General features: G+C 39.9%; 1 long non-coding RNA gene across 1 annotated transcript; it reads right to left on the minus strand.

Annotated features, from left to right (window-relative positions):
• Positions 1 to 5,243: 5,243 nt before the first annotated feature.
• LOC110192552 (uncharacterized) lies at positions 5,244 to 7,927 on the minus strand. The gene is made up of 2 exons (XR_002320188.2): positions 7,831 to 7,927; positions 5,244 to 5,689 (listed from the first exon to the last, which is right to left on the minus strand). It is a non-coding gene; the product is annotated as an uncharacterized LOC110192552 (long non-coding RNA).
• Between the last annotated feature and the right edge of the window lie 10,023 nt (positions 7,928 to 17,950).

Here is a 17,950-nt window from a genome sequence, read left to right on the forward strand (position 1 = left end):
GTTTACTCCATCTATCTCTACCCACCGATAAAATGGCGGCCTCCAATTCTCCATGCTTTCTCCCTCTCTCTTTTTCTTTTTTGGCTAGGCAATGGGGTTAAGTGACTTACCCAGGGTCATACAGCTAGTAAGTGTTACGTGTCTGAAGCCAGATTTGAACTAAGGTCCTCCCAAATCCAGGGCTGGTGCTCTATCCACTGCACCATCTAGCTGTCCCCTCTCCATGCTTTCTCAAAGAGCTTAGTATCTCTTTTTGTGGTGGCAAAGAATTGGAAATTGAAGGGATGTCCATTAATTGCAGAATGGCCAAACAAGTTGTGGTACATAATTGTAATGGAATACTATTGTGCCATAAGAGATAACAAGCAGGATGATTTCAGAAAAGCCTGAAAAGACTTCCATGAACTGATGCAAAGTGAAGTGAGCAGAACCAGGAGAACTTTGTACACAATAACAGCAACATTGTGCCATGATCAACTCTGATAGATTTAGCTCTTCTCAGCAATACAATGATCTAAGACAATTCCAAAGGACTCATTATGAAAAGTGCTATCCACTTTCAAAGAAAGAATTGATAGAATCTAAATGCAGATCAAAGCATACTATTTTTCACTCTATTTTTTGTGGTAGTTTTTTTTTGTTCTGTGTTTTCTTTCACAACATAACTGATATGGGGAGAAAAAAAACAAAATAAAAACTACTTTTTACCCTACTATCTTATAGAGCTTTGATACTCTCTCACATTCACTGGTAAACTACTAGAAAAAGTTATCTTTTCTAAATGTTTCCCCTTCATCTTCTTTGCAGTCCTTTCCAAGAAGGCTTTCAACCCCATGACTCATGAAAAATTGTTTTCTCCAAGGTCACCAATAATTGCTTTACTGCTAAATCTACTAGTCTTTCTCTGTCCTTACACTCCATTTTTCTGTAGCTTTTACCACTGTTGACCACTGCTTGGATATTTTCTCCTTTGACTCCTGTGATAATAGTTTCTCCTGGATTATTTTCTATCTAATTGATTACACTTTTTCAGTCTCCTGTGCTAGTTCATCATCTATCTCCTGCCTCCTAATCATGAATAATTCTCAAGACTATCCTGGTTCATTGATTAGAGAAATGCATATCAAAACAACTCTGAGGTACCACATGATAAAACAGGAAAATGATAAATGTTGGAGAAGATGTGGGAAAATTGGAACACTAATGCATTGTTGGTGGGCTTGTGAAATAATCCAACTATTTTGGAGAGCAATTTGGAGCTGTACCCAAAGGGCTATAAAAATGTGCATGCCCTTTGACCCAGAAATAGCACTTCTAGGGCTGTATCCCAAAGAGATCATACAAATGGGAAAAGGACCCAAATGTACAAAAATATTTATAGCACCTCTTTTTGTGGTGACAAAGAATTGGAAATTGAGGAGATGCCAATCAGTTGGGGAATGGCTGAACAAGTTATGGTATATGAATGTAATGGAATGCTATTATGCTATAAGAAATGATGAGCAGGCAGACTTCAAAAAAACCTGGAAAGACTTGTATGGACTGATGCTGAGTGAAGTGAGCAGAACCAAGAGAATGTTGTACACAATAACAGCAACATTGTACGATAACCAGCTTTGAAAGACTTAGCTCTTCTCAGCAATGCAAGGACCTAACACATCTCCAAAAGTCTCAGGATGGAAAATGCTATCCACAACCAAAGAAAGAACTAGGGAGTTTGAATGCAGATCGAAGCATACTATCCCTACACAGGCAAGTCCCAAACCTCTCTCTACGTGTGGCCCTAATCTCTCTCCTGAGCTCTGACAAATACTTGCTGAATATCTCCATCTGGGATTCCTATTAACATCTCAAACTCAACATGTCCAGAATGAATCCTATCTTTCACCCACAGATTCCTTCTCTCTTCCATGTCTCTTGTCCAAGTCTTCATCACATTTCACCTAAACTATCAGAATAACTGCCTGATCAATTTCCTGTTTCTAATCTCTCCCTTCTTCAATTAATTTTCCATGTTTGTTTGTTTGTTTGTTGGGCCATGAGGGTTAAGTGACTTGCCCAGGGTTACACAGCTAGTAAGTGTTATGTGTCTGAGGTCAGATTTGAACTCAGGTCCTCCTGAATTCAGGGCCAGTGCTCTATCTACTGCACCACCTAGCTGCCCCAATTTTCCATGTTTGTTGTTGTCATTTTTCAGTCTTGTCTGACTCTCTGTGACCCCATTTGGGGTTTTCTTGGCAGAGATATTGTAGTGTTTGCTATTTCATTCTCCAGCTCATTTTTACAGAGGAGGAATTGAGGCAAATAGGGTTAAGTGACTTACCCAGAGTCACATAGCTAGTAAGTGTTTGAAGCCAAATTTAAACTCAGAGAGATGAGTCTTCCTAACTATAGGCCCAGCACTATATCCACTGTGCCACCCAGCAGGCCTAGTTCTCCATACAGCAGCCAAAAGAGTCTTTTTAGGCATAGATCAGACCAAATAACTCTTTTGCTTCAGAATCCTTCCGTGGCTCACCATTTTCTATAGGACAAAATACAAACTTGTCAGCCTGGAATTCAAGGGCCTTTACAGTGTCCCTTTAACCTATTTTACTAGTCTTATTTCATATTATTCTCCTTCATCTATTCTATTATGGACAAATTAGACTATTTACCATTCCCCCAACTCAGCATTCCATCTTCTCTCTCCATTCTCTTACCCAAGTGGTCCCCTATCTCCTCCGGGACAGGGTGGTACAAGGGCTAGAGCGTTGGTCATAGAGTCAAGAGAAATGGATTCATGATACTGTTTCTGATACTTTGTAGTTATGTGACCCTGGACAAGTTATTTAACCTTTGTAAGACTCAATTCTCTCATATAGAAAATAGGCGTATCAACACCTCACTGGGTTATTGTGAGGCTGAAATGACATAATATATATAAAGCTCTTTGTATGTGTCAACTATCATAATTATTAGTATCTCAGCCTCTCAGAATCCTTATCTTTCTCCAGGCTCTGCTCAGCTGGTTACCTCCCAGTAAAGCCTTCCTGGTCCATCCTTCTCTTCTACCCCTCCCTCCATTTTAACCCATTTCCTTTTTCATTGTGGACTTAAACTTGTGGTTTTTATCTTTGTATTCTTACACTTGCCCATAGTAGGCTCTTCATAAACATCAGTTGAATTTTAACAAAATCATCATAACAAGACACTTATCTTGTATATGAGAAAGACCATTAGACTGGGGAATAGGGAGATCTGGGTTCTAGTCCTGACTATGCCATTATTTGGCTACATCAGTCTGGGCCAGACATTTTACCTGTGCGCATCTCTATATTCTAGCTTTAAATCAGGAGTGACCTAGATAATGAGGAAGGTCCCTTTTGGTTCTGTTGTTTTATGATTCTAATTAAGAAGCTGTAACAATACAAATAACCTCCACTGTTGGACCCTAGAGAGCTGGAGAACTTGCCCTCTCCTTGTCCTACGGATCCATAAACTCCAGCTTGTTCCATTTCTACCCTCACCTCAGGAAGAGGGTACATGTCTGGATCAATCATCTCATCAGCCTTCTCCAGGCTCACCTTCCAATCTGCCCGACCTCTGCAGGCTTCCTGGCCCTCTGAGGATGATGACCTACTTGAATTCATTCCTTAGTGATTAGCAAGCTCTATTCATCTCAATGATTCTGAACCCCTAGCTGTCATTGTACAAACCTTCCTCCCCAATCCCTACTGCCAGTTCTCTGGATTCCATCCCCCTCAATCTGACCTCCTCCCTGCAGTATCTCACTTAATATCTACCCATCCTTTCCACCATGCTGCCTTGAATGCTTTCCTCACAGGAAACAAATTTGCTTTCATCTTAAACTTTTTCCTTTCTCATTCCTTCCATCTTCTGGAACTCATTGAGACCTGGTTCCCTCCTAATAACATGCGAACCTTGGCCACCCCTTCCAGGACTGGTTACACTTTCACTAATACCCCCTTTCCAGTGAATACTAGTTGTGATGGGAGAATCAGAATCCTTCTTATTCACCATTGCCAGACTCTCACCCTACCACCATCACTCAGTAATCTCTCCTCCTTTGAGGATCATTCAATCCTTATATTTATCCAATATTTACCCAATTCTTTCAGTATTCTACTAACTATTATTGACCAAACTCCAGGACTCTCTCTTTCCTTCTTCAATGTGTTCAGAGCCTAGTATATGGTCTGGTCTTTCTCTCCTTCCCAATTCCTACCCTTGAACAAGGGGATACTCCCCTAACCTCCCAGTTCCTCAATTTACTCATTTCTCATGACCTCTTCCTCTATCCTACCTTGCCACACAGGCATGGTCAAACCCTTGATTTTGCCATCACCTACAAATATTCCACCTCTGTTTTCATTAACTCTGAAATTCTTGTATCTGATTACAATTTTTTGTCATTCCACCTTTCCTTGTTATTCATCCTCACTGTGACCTGCAATCCCTCTACCCCTCAGTTTTTTCCCAGGTTATCTACTGTCTATATACTCCTTTCTTCCCCATCTTGACCCATGGTGAACCAGTTTACCTCCATGCTCTTCTCTTTAATCAGGTTCCTTTTCCCCTCTTCCTCTAGCCAATCCTGCCCTGAAAAGTCCCGGTCTGATTATTCTTTCTTAGTCCCCTTTGCTGGATCTTCATCTAGGTCATACTTGCTAACCACAGGTGTCCCCAAGCTAGGCCTCTTTCCTGGACCCTCTAGTCTTTTCCCTCTTTGCTGTTATGCTTAGTAATCTCAACCGTTCCCATGGATTCAATGATTATCTGAATTCAGATGATTCCCAGATCTACTTATCTAGCTCTAACCTTTCTCTAGACCTCCAAGCTCATATCTCTAAGCTGCCTTCTCACACTGAGATTTTCCTCATCTAGGACCTTCTTACTGTGAAACATTCCTCTACCATGTTGGCCCTCTTCTCTCAATTAAAATTCCAGCTTCTGCAAGAAGCCTTTCCTTGATAATGCCTTCCCTCTGAGATCACCGCCAATTTATCTTGTACATAGTTATTTGCATGTTGTCTCCCTGTTTTTCATCTTTCTTTGTGATCCCAGCATTTAGCTCAATGCCTAGCACTTAATAAATGTGTGTTGACTTGACCCACACAAATTCTTTCACTGCTTATAGCCCAACCCCAGAACCCTGGGATCAATCACTTAAAGCTTAGATTTACTTGTGTCTAGTGTCTCCCTAAAGGGTGGGATTAGAAAGGTACTCAATGTGCAATGGGTTATAGGACACTTATTTATTTCTTCCACATAAAAGAAATGCTTAACACACAAGAGACTTAGAAGCATGCATTAGCAAAGACTTTTAAAAGTAGCAATAATTACCTACAACTACTGTCATAGTCTCCCAGGAGTTGATGCTTAAATAGCAAAACAAAGTACTCTGTTGGACTGCTGAATTGGCATTTAACCCTCATCTTTGCTCTGTATTTTCTAAATCACTCTTTCAAGGTGCATCCACATTTTCTGGCAAGCCAAACCAAGAAATAAGTCCATCCTTCTCCCAGTAGTCATCTTCTCCAAGGAACATTGGAAGAGCTGTTAGGGATTCCTTCCATAGCATAGCCAGCAATAACTGAGGTCCCAAGAGCTTCCAACCTGCCCAATTCACAAGAGTGTTTCCAAGTCTGGACACATCCATCTCAGGATCTTTGTTCAGATACGTAAGCTCAGGAAAGAAATAGAAAGCAGAAGAACCAGTTAGAACTTTTGAGATATAGTCACAAATTCATCTAGACCAGGCTTTAGTTGCTCTGTATTTACAGTAGTATCCTCTTGATGCAACGACCCTTTGCTGCCCTCATGGAACCAAGGGACTAATAAGGATATTCGTCATCTCAAAGCACTTGGTTCAGCATATACTTTATGGCCTCTTTGCTTTTTCTCTCACAAAACACCCCATCTTCTGACTCTGAGCCTTTTCACTGGTAGTCCCTCATGTCTGTAACTCTCTCCCATGTCACTTCTGCCTCTGAGCTTTCCTAACTTCCTCTAAATCTCAGCTAAAATCTCACCATTTCCAGTCCTCCTTAATCTTAGTGCCTTCCCTCTGAGACTATCTGCAATTTATCCTACACGTATCTTGTTTATACTTCATTGTTTGCATGTTGTGTCTCCTATTCCACTAAGCTCCTTGAAAGCAGGGACTGTTTTGGGGGTTTTTGCCTTCTTTTTTTAATCCCCAGTGCTTAGCACTGTACCTGGCACATAGTAGGTGCCTAATAAATGCTACTTAACTAATTGATGTGCTCCATAAGATACATTCCAGTAAGGGTAATTTTGGTGTACATGTGGCTCTGTAGATAGCAATTTAAAAAGTAACTGTGCATGCTAAAGACCTTAACTGAAAAACGGACAGTGATGTAAAGAATAGTATAACCTAGTTAGAAAGAACACTCTACCCAGTATCAAATTTAGACTTAAAATCTGTGTTCTAAGATTTACTAGTTGTGTCACTTCTCTTAAATTCAGTTTCTTCATTTGTCATATGGGGATAATAATACTTTTATTACTTACTTCACAGGGTTGTTGGGACGAAAGCATTTTCTAAATATTAAAGGGCTATGTAAGCATGCAGAGTTCTTACAAAGAAATGTGATAATTAAAACTATAGAAAATCAAATAAATATTTGGTGTCCACAAAACACTAAAAACTAGTTTAACTTTTTTTTTAAACTAAATTGACTGAATCGACAGACAGATGGTTTTGGCATCCAGTAGACACAGCCACACAGTTGAAAAATAAACACTGAACAGACACATAAGTGGATTAAATTAAATATTTTATACTTCCCTACAACAGATCTTTTGTGCAGGGCAGGCCAGTAAGCCAGAAGCTTTAACAATGAAAGGGAGTGGGGGCTGGTTCTTGTTGACAATGCTTCCTGCAGTTCAGCACCCATTCTGGTGAAGTGGAAAGCCTCAAAGCCAGGGAGCATACCAGAGCCCATCCCAGCCCAGCCTAGCAGCTATTTCCTGTGGTAGGCATGGAAGTTCTAGCTCAGCTTTCAGAAATTCGCCACATTTCATACTAGGTCCTCCTGGCTATGCTTCTGACAGACTGGTATTAGTCCAGCTTGAGGCCTGCAATCAAACAATGGGTTAAGTAATTCCTTGGAGGAGAGAAGACTGAATAAAAGAAGAGAGATGTTGAAAATAGGAGAAAAGAAAAAGAAAACAAGCCCATCTTGAGGTGAATGTCATTAAGTATCGTCTTAGATGCCTGGTTCATACCTTTCGAATCCAGTTATAGAAGAGGGAATGAAGTCCCAGAAGAGAAATTAAGGGAGGAAACAATGAAAAACAGGAAATCATCTATTCTAACCACCTCATTTTGCAGCTAAGGACATTGAGGCAACAGGGAACTGAAATGACTTACTTGAAGTCACAGAGGTAGTAAGTGGCAGAGCCAGCAATTGTCCCTGGGCCTTACCGCAGGTGTCCAAAATCTAGTGATCTTTCCATTACACTATCCTGAACTTTCCCTAAATTACAGCTTCCTTTTCTTGCTCCAACAGGAAAAGGACTTTTAACCAGACACACAGCCCTGAGGCAGTTTCCACGGCTTTTCTCTTATCTAAGGTTGGGGAACAGATATTTGTCATGTTCACTTAGGGATAGCATTTGCAATTACCCTGGGATTCCAAGTGATGCATAAATATAACCAACTGAGGATATCAGACTGGTTGGAGCCAAATTTCAGTGCAGGGTGGTTATCTGTTTGCCCCCTGGTCCTAGACACCCAGCCCTGGAAACGTTGTGCATGACTGCATTGTTCATTCTCCCTTCAAGGCTTGAATTTAATCTCACCTCTTGCCGAAGGAATGACACAGCAAAGGAGCACACTGGGCAAAACAGAGAAGGGTCCATTACCATTACCATCTATGATCCTGCCGTGTACTTTGGATAGTAGTAGCTAGGTTGGCAAATGCTACAGAACAGGGAGTGGAATTTTATTCTGTCCCTCCCTTCCATTCTGAGTCAGCAAGTAGTCATTCACTGAAAGCACATCAGTTAGCAAGTCCTGGCAACTGCCCCTTGCATTGTTCTCATTGGTTTATTTTGAATGTTTGCTCAATATGCAAGCAGTAGGGTGTGCAAACCATTTGTATGGGACTTAGGGCAACAACACAGTCCAGCTGAAAAGGCTAGGCTAGGAATATTGCTTCGTAGAAACCAAAGCTCTGTTAAGACGTGCAAATGTCAATCAAACATTTATCAAGCTTCTACTTAACTGGGCTAGGTGTTACCAAGAATGAAAAAATCCCTACCCACAAGGAGTTCACATTCTAAAGGGAGAGACAATGAGGACGTAATAAATGCAACACAATATAATTACAGAATAAATATAAAGAGAAAAGCACAGTGTTGATTCAGTCAGCGCTCTTGAGAGCTCTTGAGCTGTTCTTTGGCCACTACACCCAGGGCATAATGGTGAGAGTTCAGCATTTACAAACACACTCTCACACACACACACAAATACAAACACTTGGCCTCACCCGTAATTTATCACTTTAGAAAGTTCCCCGGGGCAACTAAGGGGTTAAAGCTCGCGCCTATGGTCATATAACCAATATTGGGGATGGGGGGGGGGGAAGGGGATGGGAATAGGACTTGAAGTCAGATCTTTCTGGCTACAAAGTCTATCTGCTAGTCATGTTGTCTCATATAAATATTTGCTCTTATAAGCGAGACAATGCTAGGAACTGGGAAGGATTTGAAGAAGTATCCTGCTCTCCAGCAGCTTACAATATCACTCAGGAGCCAGTAAGAAACATAATATCTCTATTGCTTGATACCTATGGTGACCTTGGACACTTGATCTGTCTAGGTCTTGGTCTCCTTGCCAGTAAAATGAAAAGGTTAGACTGACTGACCGCAAGGGTTCCTTCTGGCTCTAAATATATATTATTCTAAGATATGTTATTAAAATATATTATTCTTTTTCTGCCTTCTTAAAAAATCAGAGAAAGAAAGGAAGGAATGAAGAAAGAAAGAGGAAAGGAGGGAAGAAGAGAGAAGAGAAAGAAGAAGAGAGAAACAAAAGGAAAGTAAGAAATAAAGGGAATGAAAGAAAAAACAAAGCATCAACCTGGATTAACAAGAAGGCAGCCAATACCACAAAAATTAAGATCTTTAGTTGGGGCAAGGAGGTGCACCTGGGGTTCCACACAGCAGCAAGTGCTGGGGAGCCTAAAGAGAGGCCTGGATGGGGTTATGATTAAGTATTTGGGCAGAGGGGTTGGGATAGTCTACAGTTTCACAAGGTAAGTTGTTTTGCATAATTATTGCCAGTCCATTGAGAAAACTTGGGGATAGAGGGGGAAGGAGTGGGGAGTTTAGGACATTTACAAAATAGTTAGAGGCTAGGAGTGATCTGGTCTGGTCAGCCTCAAGCAATTCATGGGTCTGGGAATGGGGACAAGGTCAGCTTCAGTCAGTGAATTTGGCAAAAGAAAGAAAAAAAGAAATATTTCCAAATGACATAAAAAGTTATCTCCACTTCACAAATAGCTCTGAAGGTCAACATTTAACAGTCTAATCAATGACATTCTGGGAAATGTGGTTGAGTTAAATCTACCAAGAGAAACTTAAATTTGGCATTTTCAGGATCGACACATAAATTTGTTGCTTTAATGGCATACTAAGAAGTTTTAGAATCATATTGTACGTCATGTTCGTGGCACTTCAAACACACAAGCCAACATTATAATGGAACTATTTATCAAAGCCATCACTTACAACATACCTGCAATGCTGAGTCTGAGAAGCCTACATTGGATAGGGTACCTAAGGTTAGGAAGATTTGACTTCAAGTCTATGCTATGTGGCTATGAGCAAGTCGCTTAACCTCTCAATGCCCCTAGACAAGTCTCTGTTTAAGTTACAAGGGAACTGCTAACCTGCATCAGTGGTGGGAGTTCATATACCAGTGAAATCATAGGTCTGCACCAGAAACACACACACATACACACACACACACACACACACACACACACACACACACAATGCCGTACTTATGCACACAAAGCTGCTGAAAAACTGGGCCGTCATGTATTCATTACTTTAAAAAACATTTCTCCTATGGTGATTTATGAAATAGCTGCTTTTCCACTAAAGCTAGGGATTAAAGAATCATGTGCAAGTGTCAGGGAGAGAAGCAAGGATATTGGCTTGGCTAAAGCATAGCCAGGGAAAAATGAGGTTCCAAAGGTGGCAGTGGATGGCTGCAGGTCTATGAATGCCAAGCTGAGGAATTGTTTGCTTTGCTAACTAACAGAGCCACTGTATTAATGATTTAATCCATGTGGGGAACCCTTGGTGTGGAAACTCTCGCAGATCTTCAATTCTGTTACTCTTAACTAGGTAGCCTTGTGGATACAGCCTTGGGCCTGGAGTAAGGAGGACCTTCGTATCTGACCTAAGATACTTACTAGCTGTATGATCCTGGGCAAGTCACTTAACCTCTTTGTCACAGTCTCCTCATTGGTAAAATGGGGGTAATAATAGCACCTACCTCCCAGGATTGTTGTGAAGATCAAATTCAATCATAATTATAAAGTGCCCAGCATAGTGCCTCGCAAGTAGTATAAACATTAGCTATTGTTATGTTAGCTATTATTATTAGCTTAGAGTAATTGCTTATGCCTTGCAGTACTTTATAAACTAGCATTTATGTAGCACTTCTAAATTTTGCAAAGCATTTTATGTGTGTGGAAATTTGCTCTTGTTTAACTCTCCCAGAGCTACAACTCCACCCACATCTGGGCTGGGGATATCTTTTTCTACTCACATTGGTTGGAGCTTCCATTCTGGTGTGTTCTCTTCACTGTGAGGCACCATTGACTGGTGCCTCAGTTCCATTTAACCAATTAACATTGACTAACTTTTACAAATGGATATTTATTATGAAGATTGTACAGAAGTATAAACATCCTACCCTATATCTCAGGGGCACACCCCTTCATATCACCTTGGTCTCTGAGGAGAGTGAGTTAACCAGTTTCTACATAACATTGGTCCCACCAAGTTCATGTTCAAATGCAGCAATGTTGCTGGATAAAATTCTGTTTAAACTACAGATGGGCTTAATCCAAATAGTCCAAAAAGCTATTCCTCACTGCTAGCCACATTTCTGTACTGTATCTAAAATCTAGCATGGAATCTGCTCCTATACCTTAGTCTCTTGACCTCTTGAAGCTCCAGTTTCCATCAGATTGAAAGAACAAATAGCAAGGCAAAGAACCACTAAAGCATATATTCACAGACCACACATTGGCTTTGGATAGGGAGGGCTCAAGGCTCCTTCCCTAAATGCACAATATCTCAGCTCTCTCCACAATGCCTCTAGGCAGATAGAAGTCTAACAAAGAGAAGAATGAGGTCTGGTCTAGCAGTGTCCTTTGTAATCCAATTCCAGTCCCTTTCCTCCCTTTCCCTCTCCCCCTCCCCCCACTCACTTCCTCCTTAGTATTGGCTACACAGCCAATCTTGAAGACTCCTTTGCACCTTGGGATTAACTGGTAGAACTAGTTACAGAATATCTACGAATGCTCCAAAATTCAGTTGGGGATTACATCAGCAAAGCATTGTGCAGCTTTATAAAGACCAGGCTATTGTCTAGTCTTCGATTATATATGCATTATCTCACTTAAGCCTTGTAAAAATCCTGAGAGGTCTATATTGTCAAAATCATTATCCTCATGTTATAGTCCTGTTGACATCAGTTCTTTATCACTTCAGTCCTTGACTCTTTGTCTCCTAATTAGTTTCTCTGTTTTCATTTTCTCTAAATTCCATACCATTCGGCCCTGCCAGATTTGTCTTAGAACTATATTTTTCTATTTTGATGCAACTGTGTTGATTTTTAATGTATGGGTTACCTTATTACATGACCAGCCTGCTTCTTTTTCTCTTCTCACATCTCTTTGTATCTGTTAGTTGGTCTTTCACAACTCTAATCATAGAAAAGGGATGAGGTAACAAAGCATTAAATTAACTGTAAAAATATGGTCAGATGATTTCTTTATAAGGTGTGAATGTTGAGTAAATCAGAAATGAAGCAAAGTACTAGGATGAGTAGTGGTAGACCATATCTCTAGATCTCCTTAAAAGTGAGATCACTGAGTATAAGGTAGAGATGGGATGAAATTAGAGAAAGGGAAGCTATAAGCAGACATGTGGAGCTTGGAGTGTAAGCATAGGCAGGGGCAAACACCGTAAAGAAAAGGGTCAGGACTCTGGGAGCAAGACTGTTTGAGCACAAGTCGTGCCAGAATGGGATGTGTGTTGCTGAAGCCTCTAGACTACAGACCCCAAGATGATAATCCTGTATCTGCTTTCTTAGCTAGGTGTAACAGTAGATAGAGTACTGGGCCTGGAGTCAGGAAGATCTGAATTAAAATCTAGTCTCTGACATTTCCTGGTTGTATAACCTTGGGCAAGTCATTCAATCTCTATCTGCCTCAATTTCCTCAGCTAAAATGGAGATCATAATAGCATCTACCTCACAGGGTTGTTGTGAGGGTCAAGTGAGATGATATTGGTAAAGCATTTAGCACAGTATCTGACACATAGTAGGTTCTTAGCAAATGCTTGTTCTCTTCCTCTTCCCCTTTCCCCTTGAATTCCATCATGGTAGACTAAAGCCTTTAACTCTGAACACAGGGAAAATCTGTTTTTCTTTCTTTGTTTTAAATGTTTACTTTGTCTTTATAAATAGTGTTTATCATTGGCATTTTCTAATCTAGGTGTACTTTTTGGGAATACAGTTGGAAAGAAGCAACTAAAGAGGAAACATTCCAAGAGAAGAGATAATGATAGAACTAACACTGAAATGTTTTGCAAGAACAAACAATATCTCTGACTGCGGGCTCAGAGCTAAAAACAACAACAACAAAAGATAATCATAATTATGAATCCTACTTTCCAGAGTGGAGAAAGAACACTTAAGAGAACTAAGAAACCCATTTGGACAATGAGTCAGTAGCAGGATATAGGGAAAATAGGAGTGGCTGAACAATCTTGATCATTATGCCATCATCTTAACATTGCTACATGCCACTTAACGTGTGCAATTCTTTGTTGATAATACATAAAAACTGCCCACACTCACTGAATGCCTATCTATTGCTCTTTGATTGACCCACAATTTTAATTCTTTGAAAACTAATATTCCATGATTTGCAGTCATATGGCATTACCAAAAAAAAAATTGCTATTAGAAAGGTAGCCTTTTGGTTAAGGGAAGAACTTGAGATTATTAAGAGCATTTCATAATTTCTCAAATGCAATCCACTGAGCCCAGTTCATCATGCATCTGCCATATCTGTCCTATATATGTATTGATGAATCAGTTCTGTGGGTTCTATCCAACTGTATGTCATAGTCTAGACAAAAGGCAGTCTTTATCTTCTTGATTTTTCTTGTGTAGAGAGGTCTTACTCTTTTGAGAGATAATAGATCTTACTTAGAAAGCTCTGTTATGTTCCAGAGAAGGATCCAATTAGCACATCATTCACAAACAGGAACATAATCTATAGGGAATCTCTCAGGCTCTTTTTTGACCAAGATACTAAACTGATAAATCAAAGAAATTATGTAGAGAGTGTTTACCTCCATTTTAGCTAAGCACTTGACAAAATGTCTCATCCTGTAATTGTGGAAAAGATGAAGAGGAATGGGATATGGGATAATACATTGGATGGATTTGGAACTGTTTGAATGACTGAACTTAAATGGCTGCCACTAAGGACTTGGTGTCAACTTAGTAGGAGGTCTCCAAGGGAGTACCCCAGGAATCTGGAGTCCTTTCTAACATTTCTGTCAATAACTTGGATAAAGGTATTGATTATATGCTCATAAAATTTGCAGACACCACCAAATAGGAAGAGATAGCTAACATATTAGGTGATAGAATCTAAAAGATTTTGACAGGCTAAATCACTGCACTGAATCTAAGATGAAATTCCATAATAAAAAATGGAAATTAGTATATTTGGATACAAAAAAAAATCAAATTTCACAATTACAGGATAAGAAGAATATACTTAGAAAGCAGGCTGTCTGAAAAAGATTTGGGGATCTTAGTAAACTGTAAGCTATAATGCAAACTTGACTACATTAAGAGAGGTATAGATTCCAGGAATAAGGAGGTGATATCCCTTTGTACTCTGCCATGGTCAGACCACATTTGGAATACTGTGTTAATTTTTGGGTACCTTAGTTTAAGAAGGACATTGATAAGGTGTTGAGTTGAAAAAAAAAAGCATCCTCTTTCATGAAGCCTCCTCTTATCCTTCCTACATCTTTGTTTGGTAAGATAATTCCCCTCAGATCTCACTTAGCACTTTGATTTTCATTTCTCAATGTTGTATATTGTTGTAATTTATGTCATTTCCCCTCGCTAGATTATAAGATCTTTGTGGTGAGGGACTTTGTTTTACATACAATTTAATAATAATAACAGCTCATTTATATAGCATATTAAGGTTTGCAAAGCACTTTATAAATGTATCTCATTGGATCCTCACAAGAACACTAGGAGATAGGTGCTATTATTATCATCCCCGTTTTACAAATGAGGAAACTGTGGTAGACAAATGTTAAGTGACTTGCTCCAGGTCACAGAGTTACTAAGGGCAGAATTTGAACTCAGATCTTTCTGATTCTAAGTCTGTCCCTCTATCCACTTTACCAACATTGCTCTTCACACAGTAGGTGCTAAGCAAATGTTGGTTGCATAAACACAAGGCTGTAAAGCTAACTGAAACCAGGTTTTCCCCCTGAAGATGCCATGTTCCCTTTTGCCCTTTGATATGCTGCCCACTGCTCTTATGTTCACACTCACTGTACCCAGAGGAATAACCAGCATTCATTTGGCTTTCAGCTGCCACTTTCAGATGCTTTGAGAGGTGAGGGAGAGGGAAGAGTCATGAGGTCAGAAATCCTGTCTTACCTAGTCTTTGAAAACCCTTCGTCCTTCCCATGCCTAGCACTGGGCTCTGCCCATGGAAAGGGCTTAATAAATTCAAGTTGGATGAATGACATCAGTGTCTCAAACACAAGTGACTATAGAAATAGGGAAGTAAATAAAAAGAACCAAGCTTTGGAGGATTGATAATACATTCAGTCTGGGACCTGAAGAATTTGAGGCACTAGGGGACATCCAAGTAGAGATAGCCTTTCAGCAGTTAGAGTCTGCAGTCAGCAGTTGGGTCTGGAGTTTGGAAGAGCAGGCATAATTGTAGATCTAGATTCCAGAGTTAGATTAGTGAGGAGGTAAGTGCAGAAAGGGAATGGAAAAGAGCCAAAGACAAAGCCTTGGGGAATGTAGGGCTTAAGGGGTAAGGAACAGGAAGGGCAAGGAGACAGAGAAGGAGGGTTAGAAAGATAAGAGGAAAATCAAAAGAGTGTTAGCCAGAGAAGGAAAGAATATAAAAAAGGAGGGAGATATCAGTCATGTCAAATGCTACAGAGAGGTTAAGGAAGATGAGGACTGTGAAAGTTTATTGGATTTGGCAATTAGAAGGTTATTGGTGATTTTTGAGAGAATTTTTTGGGATTAGGCTGCTTAAGAAAATTTGTTGATTGATTACTAGCTTGAGGGTGTGTCTGTGTGTGGGAGGAGGTGGATAGAGTGAACGGTGAATACTGTTCCCAAAGAGCCACACAGGCTAGTATGACATCACTTGGCCTCTGGGGGGAAAAAAAACAACCAAAACACTTCCTGGATAAAGAAGGTGGGGTCCGAATGGTGACCCTAAACCAGAGGCTCACCTGGTCAGCAGCCAGTTTCCATGAAATATCCTATCCAAGAGTCTGATAAGAGAGTGGGAGGTCAGGAGCTAGAGTAGGGGTTTTGAACTAGGGACTTTGTATTAAAATCAGAGAGTGTTTGGTAAAATGGTTTGTCTGATGTAATCCTCCTCCTTGAAACTTTGCCCTAATAAAAACAACAATAAGAGTAACTAGCACTTATACAGCAATTTAAGGTTCATAAAATTCTTTGTAAATATTATCTCATTTTAACTTCATACCAACCCTGGGAGGTATGTGCTATTATTATTCTCATTTTACAGATGAGGACCCTAAGGCTGAGAGGTGAAGTGATTCACTTGTTATCAAGAACACCTCCCCCTCGATAATCAAAAGCACACACTTCTGAGGAGGGACAGGGTCAAAAGAGAAAATAGAATAAATGGGGGGTAGGATAGGATGAGGGGAAATATACTTAGTTTTTCACAACAGGACTGCTATGGAAGTGTTTTGCAAGACTACACATCTATAACCTGTATCGAGATGCTTGCCTTTTCAATGAGGGTGGATGGGGAGGGAGGAAGGGAGAAAATTTGTAACCCTAAGTCTGAAAAACATATGTTAAAAAGGGGCAGCTAGATGGCTCAGTGGGTAGAGCACTGGCCCTAAAGTCAGGAGGACCGAGCTCAAATCTGACCTCGGACCAAACACTTGACACTTACTAGCTGTGTGACCCTGGGCAAGTCACTTAACCCCAACTGCCTAAAAAAAAAAAGAAAGGAAAAAATGTTAAAAATTTAAAAATTAAAAAAAAAGAACACCTCCACCTTCACAAACTCTGACTTGGGAGGTTTTCTGGGACCTCACTTTCGTCAAGTGCTTTGGTGAAATCATGGGAAACAAATGTGTGTAGGTGCTCCATGTTTTTTGGTGATTATAAATGATGAATTCTGCTCTTTTATAAAAGGATGACCCAGATCATACCTCATAATCCTTCTGCAGACATTCACCTATTGACTTTCCTTCTTTCCCTTTCTTATTCCTCCCCCAAGTCTGAATCATACGAAGAGCAGGTATAGGAGCCACAGAGCTGGACCTGGAATCAGGAACATCTGAGTTCATGTCCAGCCTCAGATACTTCTTAGCCATATGGTAAACCTGAGCAAATCACTTAACAAGCTCTGTCTACCTCAGTTTCTGCTTGTATAAAATGAGGATAATATTAGTGCCAATCTCTCAGAATTGTTAGGATAAAATGAGATAATGTTTGTGAAGCTTATCATTGTCACTTTCCTGTTCTCTTCCCCCTTCTCAATCCTGGGTAAATTTTAGAGACAATGTAAGAGGAAGTCTAGTGGGATTTGGTAAATAATTGGCTATGGGATTTGAAAGAGAAAAAAAGGTAAAAAATAACTTGGAGGGTTTGAACTTAAAGAAACAGGACAATGACAGCTTCACTGAGAGCAGGGTCAATTCCATAAAGGGGTTCTAATTTGGTGTGGAAATTTTCATTCATTCATTCATTCAACAATTGCTTATTTTGAATTTTTACCATGAGTGAACTCCTGAGGATGCAAAGGCAAAGGTGAAACATTTCTTTTTCTCAAGGAGTTTATATTCTTTTACTGGGAGGAATGTTGAATTTCATTTTTTACATGTTAAGTTTCAGGACATTCCCGTAAAAATAACTCTGTATGAGTCGATCATAACGGGTGGATAAGGAGATGAACAGGAGGAGACAGTGAGAGGAAGACTTTCCTGTCTTTGTTGGACAAACTCTATTTATTATACTTATTTTAAACATTTGGGAACAAGTCCTGTTTATGCCTGAGGCTGAAAAGGAGGAGACTGTATTTCACTGTCTTGGAGATAATGAAACAGTGACAAGTACTTCCTTGTTGTGTATCCAGGAGTACTGTCAATTTATACCTGAATCAATGCAGTTTAGGGGACGGCATCTGTTATTCAACCTCTTCTACCGACCCAGTTTTGTGGAATTAGTGGGGATAAAGGAAAACACTAAAGGAGCGAATTTAATCATAGTGTCAGGAGTACAGCACATTTGCTTATGTATATATAGCACACTTTGCTCAGATCTACAAATAATGATTAAACAGTAAAATGTTTCATTCTAAGTGTATATTGTATATTCCAAGTGTGGCAGCAACAAACA

This window comes from Phascolarctos cinereus, unplaced genomic scaffold (assembly GCF_003287225.1).
Source record: "Phascolarctos cinereus isolate Bilbo 61053 unplaced genomic scaffold, phaCin_HiC Scaffold_726;HRSCAF=1367, whole genome shotgun sequence".
In the NCBI taxonomy this organism is placed as follows: domain Eukaryota; kingdom Metazoa; phylum Chordata; class Mammalia; order Diprotodontia; family Phascolarctidae; genus Phascolarctos; species Phascolarctos cinereus.